Below are 16,297 nucleotides of genomic sequence, written 5' to 3'. Positions count from 1 at the left end.
AAGGCTGCCAGTACCAACTTCAGCGTGTCCATCTTGAAGGACGTCTTCTTGATGAATTTGTTCAGGGCCAAGAGGTCGATAACTGGTCTCCAACCTCCCGTAGCTTTCTCTACCAGGGAGAGTCTGCTGTAGAACCCCGGGGACGATTCCTGGACGGGTTGCAGTGCTCCTTTGTCCAACATGGCTGACACCTCCTCCTGCAAGGCTGCTTTCTTCCTGTGATCCTTGGGTGCCAGCCACTCTGCCCGATGTTCGGGAATCAGAGTGGGCGGGTCTGTCAGGAAGGGAATAATGTATCCCTCTCTGAGGACTGTCACAGACCACGGGTCTGCACCGTTGTCCCGCCATGCTTGCCAATAACGTTTGTGGCATCCCCCCACCTGTGGTGTGGGAAGGTGTAGGGGGCCTCCCTTCCTATCTCCTTCTGGGGAGACGGTTTGAGCGACCTCGTCTTGAACCGGCGTATTTCTGCCAAAAGGACGCCTGAGCTGGGGCACCACTTCTGCGGGAGGGCCGTGGGGATTGATGCCAGGAAGGGGAGGGGACCTCCTGTCTAGCTGGTGGCGTAGGTGGGTAGGCCCCGTCCACCGATGGTCTCCTATGGGGAGGACGTCTTGCCGCTGGCTGTCTGGGCTCCGTCAAGTCTTTAAGCTTCCCCAGTCTCTCCATCGTTTCCGCTACTGTCTGAAGGGGGAACAAGGTCTCACCCCACACCGGAGCATTTCTCAGGAACTTTGCCTCACGTTCGGGAAGTCTACGGGGAGCCTGTTCAGAATCGTATCTCTCCTCCTTAACACCCAGCTTGCCGTCTGGGTCAGGGACTGGAATGTAAGGAACTTCATGGCCTTCCCTCCCGAACATATGAGTTCTTGTAGTAGGGCCTGATTCTCCGGCACTGAGAGATCGTGGGAGAGCTGGAACCCTGTCAGGGTATATGCCCACCAGTCCAGCCAGGAGGTCACATTTCTGATATCCTGTGATGTGTCCTCCGCCTGAGAGAAGACCACTGGGGCAGTAAGGCTCCTGTCATCTGCACTGCCCTGGTTTAACGTCGCGACGGCTTCTTCCAACGTCCGAGGTCCCGCATGATGCCCGTCTGGCACATAAAACTTTTTCTGGGTCCTCAGTCCAGGCAGAAGCTTGAAGGACCCTTGGGCTCTTAGGGAGTTCTTATGCCCTGCGACAAATCAGTGCCCAGGGCCACGTCCGGAGCCAGAGGTAGGGTTAAGGATGGTTTCTGTTGAACTGGATTATCTACCATCCTTCCCAACACGAAAGCCAAGCATGTTCTGATGACGGTTTAGGCTTGTCTAGCCTGCGGTGGTGCCGGATCAATGCCAGGACCTTCCTGTAGGAGGACACTTCATCTGGGGAACATATAAGCCCTCTACCACTTGAACCCGTGGGGGCGGCCATATCCCTTACCTCTGGCTGGCTCGACGGAGCGGCTGCCTCCATCACGGATAGAGCCGCCGGGGCGGAGGTAGCCGTCATGGATCTACCCCCTCCCGGGGGAGTCCGTGGAAAGTAACTGTCCTGTTGTGATAGCGGCTGCATCCGATGCCTGGATGGAGCCGGTGAGACATTGGGCGTGGGCACCATGCTGCCGGGCCGAGCCAACGGCTGCCTCCACTGAACAGATGGAGCCGGTGACTTGCCGGGCAAGGGCAAGGTGAAAGTTTAAAGTGCGCCAACGGGTGCATCCGACGCGTGGACGGAGCCAAAGAGACACTGGGCAAGGGTGCAGAAGCGGCTCCAGCGGCCACCAAGGCAGGCACTGGAGCGGCAAGGGAGAAAAGCCACTTTAACCCACTTCTTCCTGGAAGAACTCCTCTTCTTGTTCTTCCTCCTCGTAACCTTGGCCTTCTTCCTCGAAGGGCCTGCGTTTGAGCTCGACTTCTTCCTCTTAGACCTCTTTCTCTTCTTTCTCGTCTCCCGGCCGCTGGAATCCTCCGACGATGACGAGCTGGAGGACGAGGAAACGTCCGAGGTAGATGAAGAGGAAGAGGAGCTATCCGAGTCCTCTGTGTCTTCTGCCACCAACCTAGGGGCTTGTAATTGTGCTACCGGGGTGATGGGTTGCATGAAGTCCAGCGGTAGAGAAGCCGAAGGCGCCGGGGGTGTGCGTAGTGCCCCACGTGTGGCAAACCAGCCAGAAAACTCCTCCTCTTGCCGCATGGGTGACCTGAAGGGCGTCCTTGGCGCCGTCCACACAATGGAGTCGGGGTCCGAAGAGCACGTGGCTTGCCTTTCTCTGTCTAGCCCGCCCCTGGAAACCGCTGTTCTTGAAAAGCGCTGCCACGATGGAGGGGAAGGAGCTCTTTCTGACCTCCCCCACACCAGGTCTTCACTCGAGACGGGTCCTACGGGCACCAGAACCTCGTCTATGGAACACACTTCCGTCACGCTAGCACGTAGGCACAATACAATTAAGATCAATGACATCAGACTCATGGGGAACGGCAATGGGCCGTTTCCCCGCAACAGACTTACCTCGTCCCCTACTCTGGGTAGGGGAAAGGGAAGGAGAACCTCTCTCCGAAGGGGCTGAAGGCGACGTCAACGGCAAGCTGATACCCGGCTTCCTTGGAGACCTCTTCGACGCCTTTTTCTTCTTTGTTGCATACAAGGTCCACTGCAGCTCCGGCCAGGACGCACACTCCGGACACGTGGAGGCAGGCGAGGACACCCTGCCTCTACACGAGGAGCACAGCCTGTGCGGGTCGACATCCGGCTTAGAAAGCCAAGCCCCGCATGACTTACCAGCCTTGGGCCCGGGACAACGACGTTGGGATTCCATACGGGAATACACAAGCAACACAAGTAACACAAGGAAAGGATGTAAAATGATATTTTCATAATAAAATGACAAATTCGTAGATAATTTGTATTTTTCCTAACTATACAAACCTTAGCTATTTAATAGGGGTTATTATTTTCGGCGTAGCTGAAATGACGAGCCATTAGAATTTTAACGAGGGTTCACTACCCCGCCACTAGTCAGCAGGGGTAGGGAGGGTAGCTTGCTAACCACTCCCCCCCCCTCACACACAACTGTGCTTGAGCTCACTTTGCTTGGAGGTAGGACTTCAAGGGGGATATGGCTGGCAGGCAAGTTTGATTAAATAGCTAAGGTTTGTATAGTTAGGAAAAATACAAATTATCTACGAATTTGTCATTTGTTCCGTAACTGACATACAAACCATGCTATTTAATAGGGGTGACTCACCCATTAGGAAGGGTGGAAAGTCCCAGCCAGTACTGGCTTTTGGCTTTGCCCGGAGACATTATTTGACACTCAACAATAAAGAATCGCTGCACCTCGCTAGAACCTTGCAACGCAAGGACTGCGGCCTACGCAAGCTGTGTGTGAAGGTATAATAAAGTGTGACTCGTCCTAGGAAGTTGACCTGTAGTCCTTTAGATGGAAACTTTAGGCTAGGACTCTCCCAATACCACCTCGCCAGGGTATGGGGACGTGACAGTATTAGCTTAATACTAAGAACACAAGGAAACATGGTTTACCTGCAGTGGTTTGAGGTCTGTGCAGAGAACCCAGGATGCTGCTTTCCCCAAGAGAGGGGAAGATGAAGAAAAGAATAAGAGTCAGACAAACCTTTTCATTCATGCAGACTAAGACCGGGTAACAATGCCCTCAACCTTCTGCTACTTGTCCATTAAGGAGCCTGAGGTTCTAAACCAGCTGTTGTGCAGCCACCACAGGACCGATAGAGAAAGTATCAAATCTCCTGTGGGTCACGTCTTGCAGGTAATGGGATGTGAAGGTCGTCTGACGCTTCCACACTCCAGCCTGAAGAACCTGCGTCACTGAGAAATTCTTCTTGAAGGCCAGGGACGTAGCTACGCCCCTGATATCATGTGCTCTAGGGCGACGTGACGGAGGAGGGTCTGGATTCAGGGACAGATGGAACACCCTACGAATCCATGCCGAAATGGTATTCTTGGTGACCCTCCTCTTAGTCCTCCCAGTGCTAACAAACAATGTTTGCACTTGAGGACGGACTGCAGCCGTTCTTTTGAGATATAGCCTCAGACTCCTTACTGGGCACAGTAGGAGATGGTCTGGGTCATCTGTTACAGAACGAAGACTCGAAATCTGGAAGGAGTCGAACTGAGTATCCGGCACCCCCAGATTCTGAGTCTTAGCAATAAACTCAGGGACGAATTTGAACATTACCTCCCCCCCATCCCCTTGAATGGGCGATGTCATATGAAAGACCATGAAGTTCACTGACTCGCTTGGCCGATGCCAAAGCTAGTAGGAACACCATCTTCCAAGTTAGGTGGTGATCTGAAGCCTGGCGTAATGATTCATAGGGAGGTCTCTTAAGAGACCTGAGAACTCGAACCACGTTCCATGGAGGAAGTCTCACTTCCGACTGAGGGCAGGTAAGTTCATAACTTCATATGAGTAGGGAAAGTTCCAGCGAGGAAGAAAAGTCCATTCCTTTGAGCCTGAAGGCTAGACTTAAGGCTGAGCGATAGCCTTTCACCGCCGAGACTGAAAGGCGCATTTCTTCCTGCAAATACACGAGGAACTCCGCTATTGTTGGAATAGTGGCATTGAGTGGAGAGATACCCCTTCCACGATACCAACCACAGAAGACTTTCCACTTTGCCTGGCAGACAGATGCGGATGATTTTCGCAGATGTCCAGACATCCTAATCGCAACTTGTTGCGAAAATCTTCTCTCAGCGAGGAGATGCTGGATAGTCTCCAGGCGTGAAGTCGTAGCGAAGCTATGGTTTTGTGGAAGATGTTGGCATGTGGTTGTCTGAGTAGATCGTGTCGTGGAGGGAGTTCTCTCGAAAGTTCCGTTAGGAGTTGCAGAAGGTCCGGAAACCATTCCGCGTGATGCCATAGCGGAGCTATGAGGATCATTGAAAGATTGACCGATATTCTGGTCTTGTTGAGCACCCTCCTCATCAGACAGAACGGGGGAAAGGCGTACACGTTGATGTTGTCCCACCGTTGTTGGAAGGCATCTTGCCAGAGCGCCTTGGGATCCGGGACTGGGGAGCAGTATAGTGGAAGCTCGAAGTTCAATGCTGTCGCAAACAGATCCGCAGTCGGGGAACCCCACAAAGTCAGGACTTTGTTGACTACTAGATGATCCAAAGACCACTCGGTACTCACTATCTGAGACGCTCTGCTCAGATTGTCGGCGAGCACATTCCTCTTGCCTGGAATGAAGCGTGCCGATAGTGGAATCGAGTGGACTTCGGTCCATCTCAGTATCTCTACTGCTAGATGGGATAGCTGCTTCGAAAAGGTACCTCCTTGCTTGTTGATATAAGCCACTACTGTGGTGTTGTCGCTCATCACTACCACAGTGACCCGCCAGGTATTGTTGGAACTGCTGAAGGGCCAAGAAAACGGCCTTCATCTCTAGAAGATTTATATGGAGGCACTTTTCTGATTCTGACCACAGGCCTGAGGTCCTGTGGTGTAGAATGTGGGCCCCCCCTCCCCTTTCTTTGAGGCATCCGAAAACAGCATCAAATCCGAGGGGAGGACGAGAAGGTCCACTCCTCTTCGTAGGTTCTCGTCTGTCAACCCCCACTGGAGCTCCGTCCGTTCCGCAGGTCCCAAAGGGATCATGACGTCCGGGGAATCGCAACCTTGATTCCACCGGGACTTGAGTCGCCACTGGAGGGATCTCATCCTGAGGCGACCGTTGGGAACTAGATGAGCCAAAGATGAGAGGTGACCGAGGAGACGTAACCACGATTGGGCTGGAAGCTCTTCTGAGAAAAGGGCTTGCGACCTTCCTCAGCCTTGCTATCCTGTCGTCTGATGGAAAGGCTTTATGGAGATTAGTGTCTATAATCATGCCTAGGTATACCAGTCTTTGAGTTGGAAGCAGAGAGGACTTCTTGAGATTTACCATGATCCCCAGATCTTGGCAAAGTCCCAGAAGTTTGTCTCAGTGTTGAAGAAGGGATGACTCTGAGTCTGCTAGAATCAGCCAGTCGTCCAGATAACGGAGGAGACGGATGCCGATCCTGTGTACCCACGATGATATTAGGGTGAACACTCTGATGGAAACCTGTGGTGCTGTGGAGAGACCGAAACACAGCACCTTGAACTGGTACTCCTTGTTGTCTAGGCTGAATCTTAAGTACTTCCTTAAAGACGGATGGATTGGGATCTGGAAGTATGCGTCCTTCAGATCAGTCTTGAGGTCTCACTGCAAGTCTGACCGTGTCTGCGGTCTCCAAGCTGAACGGAGTTTGCTTGACAAACTTTTTCAGAGCCGAGAGGTCGATGACTGGCCTCCAGCCTCCAGACGCCTTCTTTACAAGAAAGTCGACTGAAGAAGCCTGGGGACCCGTCGAGGACCTCCTGGAGAGCGCCCTTCTTCAACATGGTCTGGACTTCTGCCCGAAGGGCCTGCTCCCTTACTGATCCCATGGCAAGGGAGCTCAATGACACTGGATTCATCGTCAGGGGAGGTAGAGATGTTGTGAACGGGACGTGATATCCCTGACTGATTACGGAAATCGTCCAGGAATTGGCCCCGAGTTGCTGCCACCTGTCTGCGCAACTTTGAAGGCATCCCCCCACTGGTGGACATGCAGGGGGACTGCCAATCCTAGCGTTTGCGGCCTTGGCTGCTCCCTCTAGGATTCTTCCCTCCCCTGGAGGGCTTCTTGCCTTTCCTGTCCTTGACAGGAAAGGGCTCAGACACCACTGTCTTCGCTGCCGTTGTCAGTTTTGTGGTCTTGGTAGGACGGGGCTACTGGGGTGCTGGAGGCTTATAGGTCTTGGATGTTAAAGCCCTATGTAGGAGGGAGTCTTGGTGGGACTTCCTACGCCTCTCAGCAGCATGCTCCACGTCCTTAGGCTCAAACAGGTTCGTTCCCATCACGGAAGAATGTCTGAGCCTGCTTATCTCGGTGCTAGGGACCTTCTGATGGAACCTCTCAGACACCACATCCCGACGTTTCAGGATGGTGTTTGCCCACAAGTTTGAGACTTGGTGGGCCAGAAACTCGATCGTGCAAGTGCCTGAGAGTAAAAAGGTCTCCATAGCTTTCCTGGTACGTTCTTTGGATAAATCCTCCGAACGTATCAGGATACCTAAGGTCCCTAACCAGATATCCAGCCACGAAGTGGCCTGCACGGCACACTTCGCAACCTTTTCCTGATTAAGGATCTCAGTCGCCGAGAATGAGACCTGCCGGTTGGAGTCTCTCTCAAGAGGGACTCCCCTGGTAAGCTCTTCCAAGGAATGGTGAAGAGGAAGAGCTAAACAAGGCTCCTCTAAGATCTCGAAGTACCTCCTCTGCTGTACACGAGGAGGTGGGAGAAACTTGTTGCCGGCACTGGATCGGCTGGAGGAGGCTAGCTCAGAGAGCTGGACCGCGATCTTGTCCCTGGTACTCTTAACCCCCTGAGACAAGGGCAAAGCTGCACTGGCCTTAGAGGATTTTGAGTCCCAAATACTCTTTGCCCTCTCGAGGAGGAATCTCTGGGTCAGCAAACCCATTGAGAGTCCTCATAAGGGTCAGAGCCTGCCAAAATGCACGTTCTGACTCCTGCAGCTCTCTTCCAGAAGGACTAGCAGCGAAGTCTCCTGTCCCCAAAGGGTCTTCTTGGGGAGACCGCGGACGTTCTCCGAGAGACTGGCTGGCTCCGGTCTAAGTCTTGACGAGGACTTCAGTACTGTCTTGGAGTCCTTCGACTCCCTCCTGGGAGGAATGCAGGACTCCAATAACGACAGAGGTAGGCTCTTCTCTGACCCTACCCGAGAAGACTTTTCAGCGAGAGGTGGGGTTTCCCTCAATGGTGCGGTAGGAGAACGTCTCGCCTCTCGTGACTCCCCTGAGGACGGGTAATCCTCGTCCGAAGGGGAGGGAGAAAAAGTCTGGGGGGGAGGGGGCCTGCCTCAAAGGCATACGAGGAGACAGCTTAGTCCTCGGAGAAGTCACCGCTTCCGAAACTCCTCTTTTTCTCTTCAGGGGAGTAGACGCAGCCAAGGATTTGTGGGCCAATTCAGAGAGAACAGGCTTGACAGCCTGCGTGACTGCTCTGATTAGTGCCCCAAACCAAGGCTGCTGGCTGACGGCTGCGCTGTCAGACACTCCCTCTGGAGGGACAGGGATCGATCGATCCCTGGGAGGAGTTTCCATAGGGGGGTTCGCCTGAAAAGAAAAAGAAGACAAAGAAGAAATGTCCCTGGACCTTTCTGGACCCTTCCCCCCTACCAGCAGGCGCGCTGTTCTGCGCTTGCGGGGGGGGGGGGATGTGGCGATGGCGACCTTATCGTGCGTTGTCCTGCAGCCTCGCACGTGGGAGGATATTGACGATCGCGCTGGCGCTCGCGCAATGGGGAATACCCAGGGTCGCGTGCGGGAGACTGATGGCGGCGCGAATGCGAGGGCGCGTAGGAGCGTGTGCAGGAGACATCGGAGAGTGCGCAGGAAGCAGATTGCGTGCTCGCGCGCGCGAGGGTGAATGTGTGGGCGCGCAAGATCAGGATGAAGAGCTCGTGCGGGCGAGAGATCGTGCGCTCTAGAAGATGTCGTTGGGCGCGCGCAGGAGAGATATCTCTTGCGCGCGGGCGTGCAGCTGGAACTTGCGTGCGTTGGCGCACCTCTAGTGGGCGCACATCAGGCTGGCGATGCATAGCTGCTGTGAGAGATGGGCGTGGGCGCGTGTACGTGACTGCACACGATTGCGCGCTGGCGAGCATTGGCGAGTAGGGGAAGTCCTAAACTTCCCTACCGCACCCAGATCCGAAGATCGTGGGCGCGCAGGAGATCGTTGGCGTGGAGAGCGCTGGCACGCAGGAGAGTACTGGCGCGTTGGTGAGTGCTGACGCGCAGTAGGTTGAAGGCACGCAGGTGAGCGCTGGCGTGCTTTATCAGGAACATCAGCAGCAGGTGAGCGCTGGTGTGCTACATCAGCAACAGCAGCAGCAGGTGAGCGCTGGTGCGCTACATCAGCAACAGCAACAGCAGGAGAGCGCTGATGCGCTATCTCTGAAACCTCCATGAGGTCAGGAGAACGTTGGCGCGCATGCTTGGCATGGCGCGTAAGGGACGTAAGCGCTAATTGGTGCGTACGCCCTTATTGCCCCGAAGGGACCTGTGCCTGTTTTTTAAAAACAGGTTTGGTTGGCGCATAAAGCGCATCAGCAGCCAGGAACGGCGACGGCAGTTCAGCAGGTCGACCTTCCACCGAAGGGGATCGCGAATGATCCGCAGAGAGGTCCAGGGTTGTAGCAGGAACAGTCGGAGAGCGATGACGAGGCTCCTCTGCGGCAGACTGCAACGATGATGATGAACCGAAGAGGCGCCTCCTCACCGACTTATAAGGTGAAGGAAGGCCTCTCCGGCGAAGAGGAAGGCGAACCTTACGACATATGCGCCCTCTGGGGCCGTTGGGTCACCAAGCTGACCTTCAGCAGTCCTCCGAAGAGGAATCTCTGTGAGTGAACTCCCCGGAGGAGGAGAATCACCGGCAGGAGACTGTTGGACTTAGTTCCTCCCTCGTAGGTTGAGCAGGAACGGGAGAAACTAAGCCTTCAGCTACTGCGGGTTGAAAAGTTGCAGAGGTATTAGGAGATACCATATTGGATACCTCTGCCACCACAACGTCGACGATAGACAGAGGATCAACCTCTGCCAAAGTCGGCGATTGCTTGACAGCGGCACCCAACCGGATGATGTCAAACAAGGCTTCCTTGGAGGGCGAACCTTTGAGCCCCAAGGAAGACCAAAGCTGAAATAAATCAGTTACACTAACATTTAAATCCTCCCCCGGGGGAAGAGGTGGAGCTGCCTCGCTAGGGGAGGCAACGCCATCTCTCGAACCCCGAGATCGGGAAACAGAACCACGGTCTACGCTACCACTCGCCTGTCTCTCGAAAGAAACGGATCGAGTGGGAGCTTCGGAGGAGGTTTGGGCAACGGAAGAAGAGTCCTAGGGTTTTTCTCCTTTCAAAGAAATCTTCGAAGGAGAAATATCCCGCCTGGACTACTTCTTCCGTCGTCGAGAAAACCTCTCCCACTGGGAGGTAGACCACTCCCTACACTCACCACACTTATTACTACTATCACACCGTTGGCCCCTACAGTAAGGACAAAGGGTATGAGGGTCCGTCTCGACCGCCGACATAAATGTACCACAAGGGCGGTCGGGTGATCCAGGACATTTGCGCATGTTCGCAGAGGCCAACTTCACACTCAAACCTGTAGGAGAGAAAGCAAAAAGACATTAATGGCTGTCAGAGAGGCGAGAATGAGAGCGGACACGTCCGACTACCACCCGAGCCGAGAGCAAAGTGAGCTCAAGCACAGGTGTGTGAGGGGGGTGGGGGGGGGGGGGGGTAGCAGGCTACCCTCCCTACCCCCTGCAAACTAGCAGTGGGGTAGTAAATCCTCATTAAAATTCTAATGGCTCGTCATATCAGCTACGCCGAAAGTAATAACCCCTATTAAACATGCTGTGTATCTTTTTGGTGACTTCTAAAGCTTTTATTATTGTCACTAATCATGGGATTCCTATAGCCACAGTAGACAGATTCTACTCTATACCACTTCATTTCTCTATACCTTACCTCTGTCATTTCTTCATTTCACTCATGAAAAAGTCAAGCAATTCATTTCCTTGGCTTACGTGAGTATCCAGATCCTACCTTTAATCACCACAGTTGTAACTAACTGGCAACATCTCACTCATAAACTGTACTCTTGAGGAATTCTACAATCTATGACCATCGAAAGTCAATAGAACTCTTGATCTTCAGTGTCCAGACAACAATACTACAACAGACTACTGTAATTAGTTTCATCATGCCAGTAATAGCCGTCCCACAGCTTGAACCGAGTGATACTCCTTCCTCGAGGGGCTTTTAACTATGGCTGAATTACGTTCAACTCTTTTCACCTCAAGGTACAAATTACATCAAAACCTCTTCTCCTCCTCTCCATCAAACCAAGCGGAGATGCACTTGACCCTTTTACCCCCAAAGGACGTACTGGTACGTTTCACAAAACTCATCCCTTTACCCCCATGGACGTACCGGTACGTCCTTGCAAAAAAATGCTATAAATTTTTTTTTTCATATTTTTGATAATTTTTTGAGAAAATTCAGGCATTTTCCAAGAGAATGAGACCAACCTGACCTCTCTATGACAAAAATTAAGGCTGTTAGAGCAATTTAAAAAAATATATACTGCAAAATGTGCTGGGGAAAAAATAACCCCCTGGGGGTTAAGGGTTGGAAATTTCCAAATAGCCTGGGGGTAAAAGGGTTAATCAATAGTCAAACTTCAAAATGAGAAAGATGGAAACTTAAGATTTAAGTTTCTAAAGAATTCTCATTTGAAAGGGATGTTTGGCTCCTTGGTAAACTTTCAAGTATCATTCTTCTAAATATCAAAATAAAATGGCTCAAGTGATTTAAATTTTGGTATATATAAAACACAGTCTTAAAAATCAATAGAATTAGACAAAGTAAAAGCCGAATATGACAAATTCGAAGATAATTTGTATTTTTCCTAACCATACAAACCTTAGCTATTTACAAAGGGGTTATCTTTTAGCGCAGCTGAAATGGCGAGCCATTAGAATTTAACGAGGGTGTATTACCCCCGCGCTAGTTAGCGGGGGGGTAGGGGAGTGGTAGCTAGCTACCCCTCCTCCCCCTCACACACAGGTGAATACTCACTTTCACTTAGAGGTAGGACTTGTCTTGGGGGACAGGGCTGGCGGGCAAATATGTGTAAATAGCTAAGGTTTGTATGGTTAGGAAAAATACAAATTATCTTCGAATTTGTCATTTGTTCCGTAACCGAAATACAAACCACGCTATTTACATTGGGTGACTTACCCCTTAGGAAGGGGGGAAAGTCCCCAGCCATACTGGCTTTGGCTTTACCCGGGGACTCAGAATCCGAGTGAGTCGCACTCGAGAAAAGGAGTCCCTGCACCTCACAAGTTCCTTACTCTGCAAGGAACCATGTGGCCTACGTAAGCTTGTGTGTGAAGGAAGAAGTGTGACCCGTCCTAAGCAGTTGACCTGGAGTTCCAGAAGGAACTCTGGGTTAGGACGTTCCCAATACCACCTCGTCAGGGTATGGGGGACGCGACAGTATTGACTCAATACTCGGAACACAAGGAAGCATGGTTTACCTGCAGAGGTTCGAGATCAGCTATGCAGAGACCAGGATGCTGCTTCCCCGTAGAGGGGATGATGAAGAAAGAAGTAAGGGCCAGACATACTTCTTTCGTTCATGCAGACTAAAACCTGATAACAATGCCCTCAACCTTCTGCTACCTGTCCAAAAAGGAGCCTGAGGTTAGACCAGCTGTTGTGTAGCCACCACAGAGCGATAGAAAACGTATCGAGACTCCTGTGGGTCACGCCCTGCAGGAAGCGGGCTGCGAAGGTCATCAGACGCTTCCAGACTCCAGCTTGTAGCACCTGCGTCACAGAGTAGTATTACTCGAAGGCGAGGGACGTTGCGATGTATCCAACATCGTGCTGTAGGGCGACGTGACGGGGGAGGGTCTGAAGACAGGTCGAGATGAATGTCCTTGAGTCCGGGCTGAAGAGGTATACTGGTGACTCTCCCCCCATGTCCTCCTTGTGTTCCCAAATCGGCTGCAACTGAGGCCAAACTGCAGCTGTTCCCAGCGCTAACCTCTCGATTCCTGTACTGGCAAGAAAGAGAAGGTCTTGGGACATCAGACACAGAATGGAGACTCAAAATCTTGAATGAATCGGACCGAAGGGTCGGGACCCTCAGATTCTGAGTCTAGCCAACAACTCAGGAGCGAGCCTGAATGTTGCCTTCCCCTCTTCCTTAGAAAGGGGGGGGGAGTAGTAAGAGACCAAGAAGATTGCTTACACACTGGCCGTGGCCAGAGTGAGCAGAAGACCCAAGGCGGAATACAATCCGAGGCCTGTCATAAAAGGGTCTTGAGAAGATCTCTTAAAGGACTAAAAGTCCGAGCCATGCTCCAAGTTGGAGGTCTTCCTCCGACTAGGGCAGGGACGATCGTAGCTTCGCATGAGCGAGGATAGATCCAGCGGGCAGGAAAAAGTTATTCCTTTAAGCCTGAAGGTCAGGGAAAGGCTGAGCGACAGGCTTCATTGCCAAGAGCGGAAGGAGTTTCCTCCCGCCGAAAGGCAATAAGACCGTTATTGCTGGAGAAGAGGCCTCACGGGAAGAGGTATATCTCCCACGGCACCAACCACCTTAGACTCTTCACTTTGCCTGGGAGACCCCTGTGGATGACTATCGCAGATGACGCGACCTCCGTACCGCGACTGTAGCGGGTTGTCTCTTCTAGAGGAGGAAGCGTAGTGTCTCCAGGCATGAAGCCGAAGCGACGTCCCGGTTCGGGAGAGATGTCGCAGTGTGGTTGCTTGAGTAGTCTGCGCCGTGGGAGAAGCTCTCCCGGGAGTTCCGTCAGGGGAAGCAGAGGGTCCAGAAACCGTTCTGCGCATAGTCCCAGTGGAGCTCTCCCATTGAAAGGTTGACAGACAGCCTGGTTTTGTTGAGACCCATTGTCCGCAGACAAAAAGGAGGGAAGACGCAGGCGTCGAAGTTGTCCCACCATCACCGGAATGCATCTTGCCAGAGTCTCGGGGTCTGAGACTGGGGGGAAAACTAGCGGAAGCTTGAGGTTCCAAGCTGTCGCGATCAGGTCCCCCAGACCAGCACTTGCTGGTTACCCAAGGTCAAAGACCCTTAGGTACACTCTCTCTATGAGGCTCTGCTCGGATAGTCTGAGAGAAACATTCCCCTGCCTGGAATGAGAGAGCCGATGGTGGAATTGAGAGAATCTCAATCATCCCGGTATCTCTACTGCAAGATGTGAAGGTGTGAAAATGCGTCCCCTGCTGGTTAGCATGAAGTCGACACGCAACGGGGCGACTTGGCAGGAGCGGTAGGATCTGAAGAGGGGCCAGACTAAGGCCCTTAAGCCTGCCTGAATGATGGAGAGGTATCCTTCAGGTCTTGACCATAGGCCTGGACCGGAACATGCCCCCCCCCCCTTTCCTTTGACGAGTCCGAGAACCGCATCAAGAATGTGGGGAAAGGACGAGAATATCCACTACCATCAAGAGGCTCCATAGGTCAACACCCATTGCAGGTTTAATAGTTCCGCTGGTCCCATAGGGCCAGGGAGTCCGGTTAAACATTGCCTGAAGCCACCGGAACTTGGATCGCCCCACATGGAACTTATCCTGAGGCGACCGTTCGGACTATAAACGGGTCAATGAGGAAAGAAGAACTAGGAAACGTTTCAAGGTAGGGCTGAAAACTCTGCTTGACTGAGAACAGGTACTGCGACTCTCCTCAGTCTTGCCACAGTCAACCGAAAGGAAGGCTCGGAGGATGTGGTAACAGAATCTGGCGTCCCCAGGTGGTCACCCATCCAAGTACCGACGTTGCTTAACCTCGCTGGACGGACGAGAAGCGGGGTTTCCAACGTGGTAAGGCGGTTGACTCAATATCATGGCCAGATACTCCAGATGTTGAGGCAGAGGAAGAGAAGGCTCCAAGCAAAATACCATGAGCCCACACTCATGGTCAGCATTCGGAAGCTTTTCCCGGCGCTGAAGAAGGTCGAAACCCGAGCCTAGGAATACTTGCAGTTTAGGCTGAATTCGACGAGCACCCTGGAAGATGGATGGAATGGAAACTGAAAGTACCCGTCCTTCCGATCCAGGGTTAAAGGAGTCCTGTCGCCTCGTTACCAGTCTGATCGATTCTGCTGGTCTACGCTGGCCAAAGTTTGTTCGACAAACTTGATCAGGGCTGAGAGGTCGACTATGGACATCCCCTCTCAGATCCTTCCTTACAAGAAAGGATCGACTGAGGGGGCCGGGGGTGAAGCCGTCGATGATCCTAAGGAAGACCTTCGCCTAAGGTATGGATCATTCTGCCCAACCGGGCAACTCTGCTGATGCTATGGCATAGAGGTTCAGAGACACTGAATTCGCTGACAGAGACGGCAGGCGCGATATCCTTGGCTACTCACAGAGATTGTGCGGGAATGGGCATCGGGAAGCTGTCATTCGGATGAGTAACCTTAAGCATCCTCCCAGCGAAAAAACCTGCAATCCTAGAGTTCGTGAACTCCTTTTAGGACTATGCCCCCCCGGGGGAGTCTCCCGTGCCATCTGTTCCTGACAGGAGGAAACTGCAATTGGACACCTTGTCCCAGTTGTCGTAGCCGATAACTTAGGCCGACGAGGTTGAAAGAAAAGGGAGCTGGAGCCCTGCAGAGTCTGGAAGAAAGCGCCTTGGAGGAGTGAAACCGGAAGTCGATTTACTCCGCACAGCAGATGTTTAAGTCTCTGTCCTTGGGCAAAGACAAAACTCTTCTCAAGGATGGAAGGGTGTCTGAGGTCGTTGACCTCCACAGATGAGACACCCGAAGGAAGCCTTCAGTCAGTGCGTCCAGATGGTACAACATCGAGCTTGTCCGCAAGTAGATACTTAACGACGAAAGGCCAAGGTGCCTGAGCTCGAGAGGAGGAAAGTACCCTTGATCTTCCTGTAGCTTCCTTGAACCAAACCTCGGGCCGTAACCGAGGAGGGAAAGAACCTGGTAAGCTCCCAGAGGAAGAGGTAAGCAGTCACCCCTTGTCCGATGGAGAAATCTTTAACGGAAAGCCCCCCCGCCAAAAATCCTTCCAGGGCGGGAGAAGGAGAGAGTACTCGTGCAGGAGAGGGGACCCTCGAGACCGACCTCTTGGGAACCAACTTCGCCCTGGGGGAAGTCACCACGAAGTCCACTCCTCTCTTTCTCTTCAGCGTAGGAGAGACAGCCGCTGGTTTGTTACCCTGGCCGGTGAGTGCTGGTTTCATAACCCTCATTAACGCCCGTGCCAGCGGATCAAACCATGTCTGCTGCTCCAAGGACACAGAGTCCGAAATCCTCGCTAAGGTGAAAGGGATCGGGCGATCCTTTGGAGAGGACACGACGGTTCCTGCCTGAAAAGAAGGTGGGAAGAATGCTGTACTGACCTGTCTTCGTCCTGCACTACCAACCTGTGCTTGGATGGAGGTGATCCCGAGTGCCGCCTAGGAGCACGCGTCCCTGCTGCTACCACCGGCTGTGGAATTCGCCGCGAACTATGGTCGCGCGAGGGCGAACGGTCGCGCAAAGGCGAATGGTCGCGCGGGCGCACAGGCGAGTGGTCGCGCGGGCGCGCAGGCGAGCGATCGCGCGGGCGCGCAGGCGAGCGATCGCGCGGGCGCGCAGGCGAGCGATCGCGCGGGCGCGCAGGCGAATGGGCGTGAC

At 53.0% G+C, this 16,297-nt stretch overlaps 1 long non-coding RNA gene across 1 annotated transcript in view; it reads right to left on the bottom strand.

Moving 5' to 3' along the window:
- The window catches only part of LOC137633652 (uncharacterized), a 103,142-nt gene that overhangs the window by 49,978 nt on the left and 36,867 nt on the right, over nt 1-16,297 (bottom strand). The window lies entirely within an intron of this gene.

Source organism: Palaemon carinicauda, chromosome 43 (genome assembly GCF_036898095.1).
Source record: "Palaemon carinicauda isolate YSFRI2023 chromosome 43, ASM3689809v2, whole genome shotgun sequence".
NCBI lineage: Eukaryota > Metazoa > Arthropoda > Malacostraca > Decapoda > Palaemonidae > Palaemon > Palaemon carinicauda.
This window is presented reverse-complemented; position numbering and strand designations above follow the sequence as displayed.